Source organism: Arachis hypogaea, chromosome 10, assembly GCF_003086295.3.
Source record: "Arachis hypogaea cultivar Tifrunner chromosome 10, arahy.Tifrunner.gnm2.J5K5, whole genome shotgun sequence".
Lineage (NCBI taxonomy): Eukaryota > Viridiplantae > Streptophyta > Magnoliopsida > Fabales > Fabaceae > Arachis > Arachis hypogaea.
Window position 1 is genome coordinate 73,850,258 of NC_092045.1, and position 16,957 is coordinate 73,867,214.

The following is a 16,957-nucleotide window of genomic DNA, read 5'->3' on the forward strand; positions in this document are numbered from 1 at the left end:
GTGTGTAGAAACTCTACCATTGAAAATACATAAGTGATAGAGGTCCAGGCATGGCCGAATGGCCAGCCCCCAAATGTGATCAAAAGACCGAATGGTCAAAAGACTAGACACCTAGTACAATAGTTAAAAGTTCTATTTATACTAAACTAGATACTAGGGTTTACAGAAGTCAGTAATTGATGCAGAAATCCACTTCCGGGACCCACTTGGTGTGTTTTTGGGCTGAGCTTGAACTTTACACGTGCAGAGGCTTCTCTTGGAGTTGAACGCCAAGTTGTAACGTGTTTTTGGCGTTCAACTCTGGTTCTTGACGTGTTTCTGGCGTTTGACTCCAGAATGCAATGTGGAACTGGCGTTGAGCGCCAGTTTGCGTCATCAAATCTCAAATAAAGTATGAACTATTATATATTGCTGAAAAGCTCTGGATGTCTACGTTCCAACACCGTTGAGAGTGCACCATTTGGAGTTCTGTAGCTCCAAAAAATCCATTTCGAGTGCAGGGAGGTCAGAATCCAATAGCATCAGCAGTCCTTTGTCAGCCTTTTATCAGAGTTTTGCTCATGTCCCTCAATTTCAGCCAGAAATTACCTGAAATCACAGAAAAATACACAAACTCATAGTAAAGTCCATAAACGTGAATTTAGCATAAAAACTAATGAAAACATCCCTAAAAGTAGCTAGATCCTACTAAAAACTACTTAAAAATAATGTCAAAAAGCGTATAAATTATCCGCTCATCAAAATACAAAATGAAATGTGAAAGTGGGCAAGAGTCCCTAGCAAGGGTGGACTCTTGGCTATATATACTAATCTAATTACTAAGATTACAGAAATATGATACGCTTAGGCTTGTAGTGCGAAAATTCACTTTCGGGCCCACTTGGTCAGTGTTTGGGCTGAGCTAAGGGTGTCTCCATGTGATAGTAAGGCTCATGGTCATTGAACGCCTCCTTTGGACTCCCTTTTGGGCATTGGACGCAGGCCACCTCTCTGTCAGCGTTGGATGCCAGGACTGAGGTAAATGGCTGGCGTTGAACACCAGTTTTGGGCCTTTATCTCGAAAGGCAATAATAAACTATTATATATTTCTGGAAAGCCCTGGATGTTAGCTTTTCATAGCCATTAAGAATGATCCATTTGGAGATCTGTACCTCCAGAAATGCTTGCTTGAATGTACAGAGGTCAGATCCTGACAGCATCTGCTACACTTTCCTTGCTTCTGAATTAGACTTTGTCAAAACTCTCACATTTCAGCCAGAAAATATCTGAAATCACTGTAAAACACAACAACTCCTAGTAGAATCCAAAAATGTGAATTTTACACTAAAACCTATGAAAACATAATAAAACTTAAACAAAACATGCTAAAAACTATATGGAAATGATGCCAAAAAGTGTATAAAATATCCGCTCATCAACTGTACCGCTCACCAGTTTTCAAGAGGACGATGTTCGAGTTAGCTACCGGACATGTCAGGTTGGCTACATAACCGATAGATGAGACTTATCTGCCATAGGACAGGCATACATCATATGCATATGTTTGTTTTATTTGATTGTGCACTATTTGGGTTTGTCTATGTGGTTTTCCTATGCTTATTTGCTATATGTTATATTTGCTGTATTTGTTTGCAACCTGTGTTTCCTTTGTCTGCATTGTTTGTCTGTGCAACTGAGATGCCCCTTGTGTGGCAGAGGAGTGACAAGGGCAGTTCCACTAGAGTGTTGGAGGATTTGGAGTAATGGGAGAACTTGTGAAGGGTTAAGTTAGAAATTGGATTAAAACCTAAGAGCCCTAGATAGATTACCCTATTATGGTTTAAAATTATAATTTTAGGATTTAAATCTGAGTGTCGAATTTCTAGGATCGCCTTTGGCTTTTTCGAGACCTTATATATTATGTATGTGGGCACCATTACCATGCTGAGAACCTCCGATTCTCATTCCATATCTATGTTGTTGTTTTCAGATGCAGGTCGAGATGTACCTCGATGAGCGTCGGGAGGTTCCTATGGCAAGCAAATTTGGGAAGTTAAATTTTGGGGTGGTTTGTTATGTATTTTCTGTTCATAGACTCTCATATGTATATATATAGATAAATGATGTTTAATCCTTTTAGAGGCTTTTTGGGGGAACTAGGTGTTTTCTTTATGCATGATGGGTTATTTTCGAATATATACTTATGCTTATATTATGTATATGAATATTCTTTAGCCAGCCTTGGCTTCGCAAGTTGAGCTCGGAGCTTGAATATTTTGTATCTTTTGACTTTCCGCTCTTATTATATATGTGTTCCTACATTTCTTCGTATGCAAGTTTCTGTTTACGTAAGCATTGCGCTTTTTGTTTTATGACTTTGCTTAAGCATTTCTTTCAAGGCACCTCGAATATAAATTCCTTTCAACTATATTATGTATATATTTTATTTTAGAGGTCGTAATACCTGGCCACATCTATTTTACGACTTAAGTGTAAGACTCCGTGTGATGGGGTGTTACATTATGGTATCAGAGTAGTTTGTTTCCGTAGAGCCTGATGGATGGATTGACTATGCTTCTAAGCATACTCTAGCTGTGTGTATATGCTATTTAGAATGTCTGCTTGACATATATAGCACAGATGTTCATGAGCATACTTTTGGAGAATTGAAGCACCAGACTTGAGATATTAAGACTGATCACCTTAATATCAATTGTTCGGTGTGGACAAGACCTAAAGGGAGTCTCATAGATGTGAGTGAGGTTATACAGTTGATTTTAAAGTTTCTTTGGAGAATATGGTTGATGCTGTGCGAGATATTGCTAAAGGGATAGCGCAAACAAACTAAGAATGACGAAGGACGCGGTAATAGAGTTGGTGGTGGAGACAACCAAGGAATTTGAACTCGTGCAGCTAGATTAAAGGTCAATGGCTTTTAGTTAGAAAGGTAAAAAAGATTCAAGGAGATGTTTTAGTGGAAGCGAGTGAAGATTTGATTTCAAAAGTGGTTTATAATTAGAATGGCATTGAGAAAGCACGATGATTTTGATGGCTCTAGCATAGTAGTGACGAGAGAAAGGAGACTTGGGATATGGGATGATTTTGAGGACTGACGAATGATCGAGGAATGGAAAGTGTGAGTGCATAGTTTAGGTTATAACGGATTGACCCAGATTAAGATATTGAGGAATTGGTTGGTGTTTGACATAGTCGAGAAGGAATTGATGTTTAAGAACTCTTAAAAGGTAAGGAAGTTTGTAATCATTGAAAAAGAGCTAGATGAAGATACAGGTGAAATAAATGGGTATGACTTAGGCTTGAATTGTGTTAATTAATGTTGTGCATGAATCCCCATACTTTCGTACAACTGTACCAGCAAGTGTACTGGGTCGTCCATGTAATACCTAAGCGAGTCATGGTTGATCCCACGAGGATTGTGGTTTGAAGCAAGCTATGGTTATCTTGCATGTCTTAGTGAGGTGAATCAGAATTCAGTTGGATTGATGCAAGGGTAATTAATAATAGGAATATATTGTATAAATTAAAATCAGTAATAGGAATATAGTTGAGGATTAGAGTTGCTTTGTCTTTCTGAATTAACTCTAGTAGTACTGTCTTCTTTGCTTGTTAATGATCTCTTCTATGGTAGGCTGTATGTGATCAATGCCATGGGCCATGGTCATCAATCTCCTTTGCTCCAGATGAAACGCCATTGGCCATGGTCATCCAATTTGATGGAGGGTGAAGCTGTAGCAGTTCATTCTCTTGGCAATCCTACCCAAAATGCCACAGACAAGGTCGAATCTTCCGGATCAGAGAATACAGCTTCTTTGGGTTCTAGCCTATACCATATAGACCCTACTCTCCCTGGAAATCAGCTGAACTGGTGTCTCGAGAAGTCCCCAACAAAGTCGTAGATTAGCCGTCTGAGAGATGTCTAGTCAAGTTGGCGGTCCGTGCTTTCCAGTAACGTATTCACACGAACCCAAGTAGACACGGGTGGTGGTCGGGCACGTTTGTCTTAGTATAATGAATAACGCTGATTGTCACTGATCATTCTATTCACCATGTTGAATAACGAGTATACATCTTAGAAATAAATTAAACACGGATCGAAGAAGAAACAGTAATACTTTTATTAATTCATAGGACTCAGTAGGGCTCCTCCTTTCAACCTAGGAGGTTTAGAAACTCATACTGAAAGAAAAATACAATGGTAAAACGTGTATTCTTGGAAGAGATGTGTTAATAACATAAATTTAATCTCTTAAATACTAAACAAATGACTAGTAAGGGTAAAACAGTCTCTTTAGTGCTAAAATCCACTTCTGAGGCCCACTTGGCGAGTGTTTGGGCTGAGCTTTGATGAGATCCACATGCTAGGAGGCTCCTAGGGTGTTGAACACTGGCTAGGAGGTCCTCTTTGGTCGTTTGGACGCTGGTCTCTACTTTGTCGGCGCTGGATGCCTGGAAGGAGGCAAGAAGTTGGCGTTGGATGCCAGTTTTGGACCTTCTAGTCTGAAGCAAAGTATAGACTATTATACATTGCTGGAAAGCTCTGAAAGTCAAATTTTCATAGCCATTGAGAATGCTCCATTTGGACTTATTTAGCTCTATAAAAGCTCTTCTGAGTGCAAGGAGGTTAGATCTGGACAACATTTGCAGTGCTTTCTCTGTCTCTGAATCAGACTTCTACTCCAGCTCCTCAATTTCAGCCAGAAATTACTTGAAATTTCACAAAAATACAAAAAACTCATAGTAGAATCCAAAAATGTGAATTTAACACTAAAACCTATAAAAACTTAATAAAAACTAAACAAAACACACTAAAACTATATGAAAATGATGCAAAAAAATGTATAAAATATCCGCTCTTCACAACACTAAACTTAAACTGTTGCTTATCCCCAAGGAACTAGAAACATAGTAGGATAGAAAAGAAAATTAAGATATAATAAATCTCTAAATTTCCAATGAAGCATAGTTAGTTACAATTAGATGAGCGGGACTTAGTGGCCTTTTGCTTCTTAATAGTTTTGGCATCTCACTATCCATTGAAACTCAGAATGGTTGGCATCTTTAGGAACTTAGAATCCAGATGATATTATTGACTCTCCTAGTTCAGTTCTTTTTTATTCTTGAACACAGCTTTTAGAGTCTTCGCCGTGACCCTAAGCACGTTGTTTTCCAGTATTACCACCGGATACATAAATGCCACAGACACTTTAACTGGGTAAACCTTTTCAGATTGTGATTCAAATTTGCTAGAATTCCCAGATAGAGGTGTCCAGATTTCTTAAGCACACTTTTTTTGCTTTGGATCACAACTTTAACTGCTCAGTGTCAAGCTTTTCACTTGACACCTTCACGCCATAAGCACATGGTTAGGGACAGCTTGATTGAGCCGCTTAGGCCAGGATTTTATTTCTTTAGGCCCTCCTATCCATTAATTTTCAAAGCCTTGGTTCCTTTTAATTTAAAGTGTTATTGGCTTTTTCAATATGCCCTCCTTTTCCTGCATTTTTTGGCGGCAATGGATTTTTCTCTTTATTTATTTTTTTCTCCATTTTCTCTTTTCTTTCACATGCATATTTTTTTTACTGCTTTTTCTTGATTCAAGAATCAATTTTTGGATTTTTCATATTATCAATAATACTTTTCCTTTTTCTTCATTTTTTCAAGAGCCAACATTCTAAAATTACAACTTCAAATATGCGCTGTTTATTCATTCATTCGGAAAATAAAAACAATGCCACCACATCAACATAATTAAATTATTCTTATTTTAAACTTGAAATTTATGTATCTCTCAATTCTTTTCAAATAAAATTTTCTTTTAGGCAAGGTGAGAGCTATATGGAACATTTTACATCTTTAAGACATCAATGCAAATGATCATGCAACAAGAACAAGAGAAGAGACAAAACATAACAGAAAACAGAAAATAATAAAAGGAAAGGGTGTAAAAGAGAACGAATCCACCTTTAATGGTGGCGGCTAGTGCTCCTCCTTGAGGATCAAATATGATGCTTGATCTCTTCAAAGTCACTCCTTTGCCTTTGTTGTTCTTCCCTCATAGCCCTTTGGTCTTCCCTTATGGCTCTTTGATCTTCTCTTATTTCATTGAGGGTGATGGAATGCTCTTGATGCTCCACCCTCAATTGCTCTCTGTTAGTGCTCAGTTCTCCAAGAGAAGTTTGCCATTGATCTCAATAGCTTTGAGGAGGAAAGTACATCCCTTGAGGCATCTCTGGGATCTCATGATGAGGCGGCTGCACAGGCTCTTGTGTATGCTCTCTAGTTTGCTCCATCCTCTTCTTAGTGATGGAATTATCCTCCCCAATAGAGATGCGCTTTAGGTCAAGCCTTCTTAGTTGAATGGGCTTGCTTTGGGAATCCCTTTTCCATTGTGCTCCTTCCACACAAATGTTTGAGAGTACTTGATCCAATCTCTGATCAAAGTTGACTCTCCTAGTGTAAGGATGAGGATCTCCTTACATAAAAGGCAAGTTGAACGCCAACCTCACACTTTCTGGGCTAAGATCAAAGATTCTCCCTTGGACCATGGTGCTCCAATTCCTTAGATTTGGGTTCACACTAGTGTCATGGTTTTTAGTAACCCATGTATTAGCATAGAACTCTTGCACCATTAGAATCCCAATGTCTTCAATGGGATTGGTTAGGACTTCTCAACCTCTTCTCTGGATCTCTCTTTGGATTTTCGAATACTTATTCTTCTTGAGCTTGAAAGAAACCTCAGGGAGCACTTTCCTCTCTGCCACTACTTCATAGAAATGGTCTTGATGAGCTTTGGTGATGAATCTCTCCATCTCCTAAGATTCAGAGGAGGTGGCTACTGCTTTTCCTTTTCTGTTTCTAGAGGATTCTCCAACCTTGGGTGCCATGAATGGTAGTGGAAAGAAAAAACCTATGCTTTTCCAATACCAAACTTAAAACTTTGCTCGTCCTAGAGCAAAAATAAATAGAAGAGAAGAATTGAGTGGAAGAAGAAGAAAATAAAAGAATATAGAGGGAGAGAGAGGGCTCGGCCTTGTGGGTTTATGAGTGTATGAGAGGTGTGTGTATGAAAAGTTATAAAGAGGGGTATTTATAGGAGTGGGAAAGGGTTAGGTTCGGCCATGGGTGGGGAATTAGGTGGGAATTTTGATTTTGAATTGGGTGGGGATTGGTGGGAGTTATGATGGATTTGAGGAAGTGAAATGGATGTGATTGGGCTAGGGTTTATAGGGAAGTGTGTATGGGGAAGTGTAAAAGTAGGTAGGAATAAGTGGGATAGGTGAAAGATGCTGTGGGACCCACTGGTCCTGAGAGGCTAGGGAATCCAGATTCCGTGCTTCTCTGTATTGGCGTTTGAACGTGCAGGGGCTGCTCCCTAGCTGGCGTTCAATGCCAGCAATGCTGCCTATTAGGGGCATTAGACGCCCAGCCAGAGTTCCCTAGCTAGCGTTTAACTTTGATAACACTCCATCCAAAGTGTTCTGTTTTTACTGTTGTGAAATTTTTGTCTTTGTTCTGCCTGCTGCATATGATTATGACTCTAAAAATAACTACAAGAAAAAGAAAATAAATATAATTAATTAAGGTTGGGTTGCCTCCCAACAAGCGCTTCTTTAGCGTCACTAGCTTGACGGTTAGCTCCTTACGGAGGTAAGTTTGGGCTCAAATTTTTGCCCCTTACAATGAACTTTCTTCCTGTCTTCTCATGAATGAGCTCTACATGCTCTAGAGACAGGACACGACTCACTATATATGGTAACACTGGCTTCTTGGTGAAGACAACTCTCATGCCAGGTGAGAGGCCTTCAGGTGGGACTTTCTTGTCCTTCTAGCCTTTAGGTACTTTCTTCTTAGTACCTTTGTGCTTAGAGCTTGTTGATGGCTGCCCAACACCAAACTTAGAATTGATGTCTAGGAGCTCAGTACAGCTCTGCAAAGAAAGAGAGGGTTAGAACACTAGGTGTTGCACAGTTATCTCTCTTTTAGAGGGAGAATTGGGATGAGACATCTTGAATAAGATGTGATCCTCCCCTAGTTGTAGAGTCAGTTCTTCCTTAGCCACATCAATGATAGCATTGGCAGTGGCTAGGAAAGGTCTTCCAAGGATGACAGAGTCATCCTCATCCTCTCCAATATCCAAGAAAATTAAGTTTGCAGGGATGTAGTGGTTTTCAACCTTCACCAAGACATCCTCTATTAAGCCATATGGCTTCTTCATTGTCTTGTCTGCCATCACTAATGAGATGTTTGTAGCTTGTACCTCAAGGATTCCTAGCTTCTCCATTATAGAGAGTGGCATGAGGTTTATACTTGACCCTAGGTTACACAGAGCCTTATCAAAGGTCATGGTGCCTATGGTATAAGGCATCAGAAAGCGTCCCAAGATCAGGAAGCTTTTGAGGTAGCTCCTTGATGAGCGGATAATTTATACGCTTTTTGGCATTGTTTTTAGGTAGTTTTTAGTAGGATCTAGCTACTTTTAGGGATGTTTTTATTAGTTTTATGCAAAATTCACATTTCTGGACTTTACTATGAGTTTGTGTATTTTTCTGTGATTTCAGGTATTTTCTGGCTGAAATTGAGGAACCTGAGCAAAAATCTGATTCAGGCTGAAAAAGGACTGCTGATGTTGTTGGATTCTAACCTCCCTGCACTCGAAATGGATTTTTTGGAGCTACAAAATTCCAAATGGCACGCTCGCAACGGAGTTGGAAAGTAGACATCCAGAGCTTTCCAGAAATATATAATAGTTCATACTTTATTTGAGTTTAGATGACGCAAACTGGTGTTCAACGCCAGTTCCATGCTGCATTCTGGAGTAAAACGCCAGAAACACGTCACAAACCAGAGTTAAACGCCAAAAACACATTACAACTTGGCGTTTAATTCCAAGAGAAGCCTCTGCACGTGTAAAGCTCAAGCTCTGCCCAAGCACACACCAAAGTGGGCCCCAAAAGTGAATTTCTGCATTTAGACTTATTTCTATAAACCCTAGTAAATAGTCTAGTATAAATAGAATATTTTACTATTGTATTAGATGTCTTTTGATTGATCTTTAGTCAGTGTATGCAATTTTAGACTTTGAAGGGGGGGCTGGCCATTCGGCCATGCCTGGACCATCACCTATGTATTTTCTGTAAAACTCGGTTAATTAACGGCTAATTAACCCATAAATAAGAATTTATTCTAGAAAGCCTAAAATGTGATTTTTATGGCTAAATGTGATAGAGGAGATTGAGACGAGAATTTTGGTACCAATTTTATAGAAATCGGACCAAGATTGGACCGAACGGGCCAAACCGGGCCAATTGGACCCAAAGTGGGCCCTTGGCCCAACTTAACTTAACCAAAACCCTAGTTTTCAGCACTCTCTCTCCTCATTTGTTACACACACAAGCTGAAATTAGAGAGAAAGGGAGGAAGAACACTCTCTCAAGTTCTCTCCCTTGGTTGATCTTCAAACCATCATAACTTTTAATCTAGAGCTCCGATTGCCGCTCCGTTTGCGGCCACGCGTTCACCGCGGAGAGCTTTACAAAACCCATACAATCAATCTTGAGGTAAGCCACGTGTTGCTGTTCGAAATTCCAGCCCTTATTTTCGAGTTTCATGGGTGAAATGTTGAGATTTTGGGTTCTTTGATGTTATAGGACCCAACTCTCTTGAAGGAGAAGGTTAATCTTGTCTCCTTGGACCTTGGGTGTGGTAAGATTCTCAACCCTAGTGTATTTTGTTGTTTTATGATGTTTGGGTTTTGAGATGTTGCGTATGGGTATGATGGTTGTGGCTTAGGTTGTGTGTGTGTGGATATTGGAGCTTGATTGGTGATTTTGAAAAGCTTGGAAAGGGTTTGGTGGTGAAAAATCTGTTCTTGGAGGTGTTGAGGCCTTGAGAGCTTGTGGATAAGTGATTTGAAAGTGCTCCGGTGGAGCTTGGGAAAATCGGCTAAGGTATGGTTTCGGTTTCCCGTATCTAATATGTAATGTGGTAGGAAATACTTAGGCTAGAGGCCCTAAGATAGGCATTGAATGGTTGATGTTGTTGAATTATTGATATATATGATGTGGTCATATATGTAATGATGATTAATGATGCCTTGGTGGTATGAGGTATGAGAAATATGCATGTTGTGATATATGCTTGATGATTAGTTATGGTTGAATTGTGGGTTGAACCATGTTTATGGTGAGTATGATATTGATTGTGTACAATGATGATTTAGTGGAATTGGTGTTGTTGATAATTGGCATGAGAAAGAGTATATGATATGTCAATATGTTTGAGTTTGAGCCACTTGGGTGAAGTGGGTTAAAATGATGAGATAGTGATTTTGTAATTTGTGGTAAAGTGTCAATGTGTGAGTTGAGGAGGCTTGATGTTGAAATTGATGTATTTTGATTGATTTCAAAGGAAAGGGATGAGAATGGCATGTTTTGATTGATTTTGAAAAGAGTTGGAAATGGCTTGTTTTGAAAATGGCACTTTGTGGTTTTTATGAAAAAGATGGTTTTTGAGCATACTTTGGCGGGACATAACTTGGACTACGGATCTCTATTTTGTACCAAATCTTTTTAGAAATGAAAGACACGGATGAGCTCGCCCCCGTAAATATTCACCAGTGAGGGTGATGGATATAGATCATGATTATGATCAAGTTTATGACGAGTATAACTCGAGTTGGGGATGCATGACAGAGGGACAGTCCAATGGTTAGCGACCAGGACTTGTCAGGTTGGCTCTATAACCGACAAGATGATATCATCAGCCACTAGGGACAGACATTCATCATATGCATACTATATGAATTGTTTGAGATTGCCTATTTGACTGCATATTACTTGCTAATTGTCTAAATGCCTTACTTGTTCCTAATTGTATATTTCTTGTCTGATATAACTGTGTTTGCTATATTATACTCCTACTGGTGGTTGGGAGGTCTTGAAGGAATTGGAAAGGGAAGTATTAGTTAGACTGAAGTATCTTTAGTCAGATGCCCTTTATGGTTTAGTTTGTTTATAAGCTTTGATATTATTTGGAGGAAGTTCTAGGATTGCCTTCGGCTTTTCTCCATTATTATGTATTATATATGTGGAAGCTGTTACCATGCTGGGGACCTCTGGTTCTCACCCATGCGGATTTTGTGGTTTTCAGATGCAGGACGTGAGGTTTCTCGCTGAGGCATGCTGGAGACTTCTAGATTTGCGAAGATCCTTTGTTCTCGGGGCTATGTTTTGGTTTATATGTTTTGCTTAGATACTTTTATCTCCATTAAATAATACAAACTGTGATGACTCCTCTTATGGGAGAATTTTGGAGAATAGGATTTATGTATTTGTGTCCCTTTGGGTTTCCTTTGGGGTTTTCCTTATTATATCATATGTATATATTGTTATGCTCGGATCGGTTTTCTTCGCAGCCGGATCTTGAGTCTTGATATTCCTGTTTTTGACACTCCTTTGTATATATATAATCACGCGTTGGTTATCCTTGTTCGTTACGTTATCGATCGGAGTGTTGCGCTTTGATTTGCGATTGGTTTTTGTTTACCCCTTTTTCTATAAAGGCTCCTAGTTATAATCAATTATTCATACTACTATACGTACTAAATTTTCATTTTTAGAGGTCGTAATACCTTGCTATCTCTGAATTATGACTTAAGCATAAGTCTCTGTATGGTAGGGTGTTACATTATGGTATCAGAGCAGTTCGTTCCTGTAGAGCCTGAGGGATGGACTGACTATGCTTCTGTGCATTCTCTGTGTGTGTGTTATGTGCTATTAGTATATCTGCTTGATATAATTGGCATAAACGTTCATGAGCATGCATCTGGGACTTTGAAGTACTAGACTTCCGATATTGAGACTGATCAACTTAATATCGATTGTTTGGTATGTATAGGAACCAGATGGCGCCTCGTGGACACGGTAGAGGTAGTGTGAGAGGTCGTACGAACGCTCGTGCGCCGGAGAATAACCCTCACGACCCGGTGAACTTTATGACTGCGTTGGAGAACATGGCTGCTGTTATGCAAGCCACTGCTGAGGCTCTTGGTCAACAGATGAACAACCATGGTAATGATGGAGGTGGAGTTCAGGGCCCGATGACACTGGCAAACTTTTTGAAGGTTAATCCGCCTAAGTTCAAGGGAACTACTAGTCCGACTGAGGCTGATACATGGTTTCAGGCTATAGAGCGAGCACTGCAAGCACAAGTGGTACCTGAAGGACAGCGTGTCGAGTTTGCTACCTATATGCTCATAGGTGAAGCGTCGCATTGGTGGCAAGGTATCCGACGTCTTCTGCAGCAGGGTGATGATTATATCACCTGGAATGTTTTCCAAGAAGAGTTCTATAAGAAGTACTTTCCGACTTCTGCGAGGACGGCCAAGGAGCTTGAATTGTTACAGCTGAAGCAGGGTACTATGTCCATATCAGAGTATACTGACAAGTTTGAGGAGCTGTTCAGGTTCTCTCGTATGTGCCAAGGGACTCCGGTGGAATATGAGGAATGGAAGTGTGTTAAGTATGAAGGAGGACTCCGGAGTGATATTTTCAGTTCAGTGGGACCAATGGAGATTAGGACTTTCTCCGAGTTGGTAAACAAGTGTAGGGTTGCTGAAGAGTGTGTGAAAAGGGCAACCGCTGAGAAAGGGATTCACAAAGGTTCATTCCCACAGAATCGAAGGAAGAGCTTTGCACCTAGAGGCCCGTCTTTCAAGAGGGGAAGCTCTTTCAGGAGGCCCAACAACAACAACAATTTCCAAGGGAAGAAGTATGGAAAGCAGCCTCAGAATGATCAAGCTTGTACTAGGTGTGGAAGTCACCATCCGGGAGCACCATGCAAGGCCGGATGGGGTTTGTGCTACACTTGTGGAAAAGCGGGGCATAAAGCCGCAAATTGTCCGGAAAAGCAGAAACAAGGTGCTGGAAAGGCACAACAGACTGGTCGGGTGTTCACCACTTCAGCTGTAGGAGCTGAGGGATCTGAGACACTTATTAGAGATAACTGTGAAATAGCTGGTCAAACCTTAAATGCTTTATTTGATTCGGGAGCATCACATTCATTCATTGCATTTGAGAAAGCCCATGAGTTAGGACTGAAGATTGTAACTTTAAGTTATGATCTAAGGGTGTACAATGCTACCCATGAAACCATGGTAACTAGGCTAGGATGCCCGGAAGTTTCCTTTAGGTTCAAGCAGCGTGATTTTGTTCATAATTTAGTCTGTTTGCCGATGATCGGTCTTGATCTTATCTTGGGATTGGACTGGTTATCTAAGAACCATGTTCTGCTAGATTGTTCTACAAAGTCGGTGTACTTTATGCCGGAGGATACTGAAGGGCCGGTCGTGGTGAATAATTATTACTTGAATTCGATGATGGTGAACTGTTCCGGAACCGAATGTCAGGGTATCATGTTGTTAACCGCGGGCGTTTCGGGTGATGATCAAAGGTTGGAACAGATTCTAGTTGTGTGTGAGTTTCCAGAAGTGTTTCCCGATGATATTGATGAGTTTCCACCTAACCGAGAGGTTGAGTTTGCTATTGAATTGGTGCCAGGGGCGGGACCAATCTCAAGTGCTCCTTATAGGATGTCACCGTTAGAGATGAACGAGTTAAAGTCTCAGTTAGAGGATTTGTTGGGAAAGAATTTTATACGCCCAAGTGTATCTCCGTGGGGTGCTCCAGTGTTACTGGTGAAGAAGAAGGATGGGAGTATGCGGCTCTGTGTGGATTACAGGCAGTTGAACAAGGTTACAATAAAGAATAAGTACCCATTGCCGAGAATTGATGATCTTATGGATCAGTTACAAGGAGCTGGAGTTTTCTCCAAGATCGATTTGCGATCCGGTTATCACCAGATAAGGGTGAGGGGTGAGGATATCCCTAAGACCGCTTTCAGGACTCGTTATGGTCATTACGAGTACACTGTAATGTCTTTCGGGTTGACAAACGCTCCTGCGGTGTTCATGGATTACATGAATAGAGTTTTCCGTCCGTTTCTGGATAAATTCGTTGTTGTCTTCATTGATGACATACTGATTTATTCCAAGACTGAAGAAGAGCATGCGGAACACTTGAGGACCGTGTTGCAGATTCTAAAGGAGAAGAAACTTTATGCAAAACTGTCTAAGTGTGAGTTTTGGAAGAGTGAGGTGAAGTTTTTGGGTCATGTGGTGAGTAAGAAGGGAATAGCCGTAGATCCAACTAAGGTGGAGGCTGTGATGGATTGGAAGCAACCAACCACCGTGACGGAGATAAGGAGTTTTCTGGGTTTAGCTGGCTATTACCGAAGGTTTATCAAGGGCTTTTCACAGATAGCTTTGCCAATGACAAAGTTAACCCGCAAAGACACTCCGTTTGTTTGGACTCCTGAGTGCGAGGAGAGCTTTCAGACATTGAAGAAAAAGTTGACCACCGCACCTGTGTTAGTGTTACCTGAGCCGAACGAGCCATTTGAGGTGTATTGTGATGCCTCATTGAAGGGTTTAGGGTGCGTGCTGATGCAGCATCATAGTGTGGTGGCGTATGCCTCACGACAGTTGAGACCTCATGAAGTTAATTACCCTACGCACGATTTGGAACTCGCTGCGGTTGTGTTTGCCTTGAAGGTGTGGAGGCATTATCTTTATGGGGTTAAGTTCCAAGTTTTCTCTGATCATAAGAGCTTGAAGTACCTCTTTGATCAGAAAGAGCTTAATATGAGGCAGAGAAGGTGGATGGAATTGTTGAAGGACTACGACTTTGAGTTGCATTACCATCCGGGAAAAGCGAATGTAGTGGCGGATGCTTTAAGTCGAAAGTCATTATATGCGGCTTGGATGATGCTTCAAGAGGAGAAGTTGCTCAAGGGATTTGAGAGTCTGAAAATTGGTGCTCGAGAAGTATCCGGAACTTTGTGTCTGAGCCGATTAGAGATCTCAAGTGATTTTAAGTCCGAACTCCTAACGTCTCATCAAAATGATGAAGCGTTATGGAAGGTGTTACCGGCTATTGGGCAAGGAAAACAATGGAGAGTGTCGGAAGAAAAAGATAGGTTATGGAGATTCAAGGGTAGGATCATTGTGCCGGATGTTAGCACTTTGAGACAAGATATTTTAAAGGAGGCACACAAAAGCGGATTCTCCATTCACCCGGGAAGTACTAAGATGTACCATGATTTAAAGGCAATGTTCTGGTGGCCGGGTATGAAGAATGATGTGACGGAATATGTTTCAAAGTGCTTAACTTGTCAAAAGGTGAAGATTGAACATCAAAGACCTTCCGGGATGTTGCAACCTTTAGAGATTCCACAATGGAAGTGGGAAAGTATTGCAATGGACTTTGTGTCTGGATTGCCAAGGACTAGGGCTGGTTTTGATGCTATTTGGGTGATTGTGGACCGACTGACGAAGTCAGCTCACTTTTTACCCATTCGGATGACCTACACCCTTGAGGAGTTAGCACGGTTATACATAAAGGAGATTGTGAGACTTCATGGTGTACCTGCTACTATAATCTCTGATAGAGATCCTCGCTTCACTTCAAGGTTTTGGGGTGCATTTCAGAAAGCTTTTGGAACCCGATTAAGCTTGAGCACGGCTTACCATCCTCAAACAGATGGTCAATCCGAGAGGACGATCCAAACACTAGAGGATATGTTGAGAGCTTGTGTTTTGGACCAACCGATGAGTTGGGATCGGTATATGCTATTGGTGGAGTTTGCATACAATAATAGTTATCATGCGAGCATCGGAATGGCTCCGTATGAGGCCTTGTATGGGAGGAAATGTCAATCTCCGCTATGTTGGTATGGAGCTGGAGAGAAAAGCTTGTTAGGGCCGGAAATGATAGCTGAGACTACTGAACAAGTCAAGAAAATCCGTGATAGGATGATTACGGCGCAGAGTCGTCAAAAGAGTTACGCCGATCAGAGGCGAAAGCCCTTAGAATTTGAGGAAGGAGATCATGTTTTCCTTAAGGTTACTCCGACCACGGGAGTAGGTAGGGCGATTAAGGCAAAGAAGTTGAATCCTCGATACATTGGTCCATTTCAGATCCTGGAGAGGATTGGACCGGTGGCGTATCGGATGGCTCTACCACCTCATCTTTCGAACCTGCACGATGTGTTTCACGTGTCGCAGCTTCGGAAGTACACCCCTGATGCTAGCCATGTGTTAGAACCTGAGTCGGTTCAGTTGAGGGAAGATTTGACGCTTCCAGTGGCTCCGGTCAGAATCGATGATACAAGTATCAAACGGTTGCGTGGAAAAGAGGTTTCATTAGTCAAAGTGGCATGGAGTCGAGGCGGTGTTGAGGAACACACTTCGGAACTCGAATCGGAGATGCGAACGGATTATCCACATTTATTCTCAGGTAATTGCATTTGAATTTTGTGGGCAAAATTCCCAATTAGGTGGGTAGAATGTAAAACCCGGTTAATTAACGGCTAATTAACCCATACATGAGAATTTATTCTAGAAAGCCTAAAATGTGATTTTTATGGCTAAATGTGATAGAGGAGATTGAGACGAGAATTTTGGTACCAATTTTATAGAAATCGGACCAAGATTGGACCGAACGGGCCAAACCGGGCCAATTGGACCCAAAGTGGGCCCTTGGCCCAACATAATTTAACCAAAACCCTAGTTTTCAGCACTCTCTCTCCTCATTTGTTACACACACAAGCTGAAATTAGAGAGAAAGGGAGGAAGAACACTCTCTCAAGTTCTCTCCCTTGGTTGATCTTCAAACCATCATAACTTTTAATCTAGAGCTCCGATTGCCGCTCCGTTTGCGGCCACGCGTTCACCGCGGAGAGCTCTACAAAACCCATACAATCAATCTTGAGGTAAGCCACGTGTTGCTGTTCGAAATTCCAGCCCTTATTTTCGAGTTTCATGGGTGAAATGTTGAGATTTTGGGTTCTTTGATGTTATAGGACCCAACTCTCTTGAAGGAGAAGGTTAATCTTGTCTCCT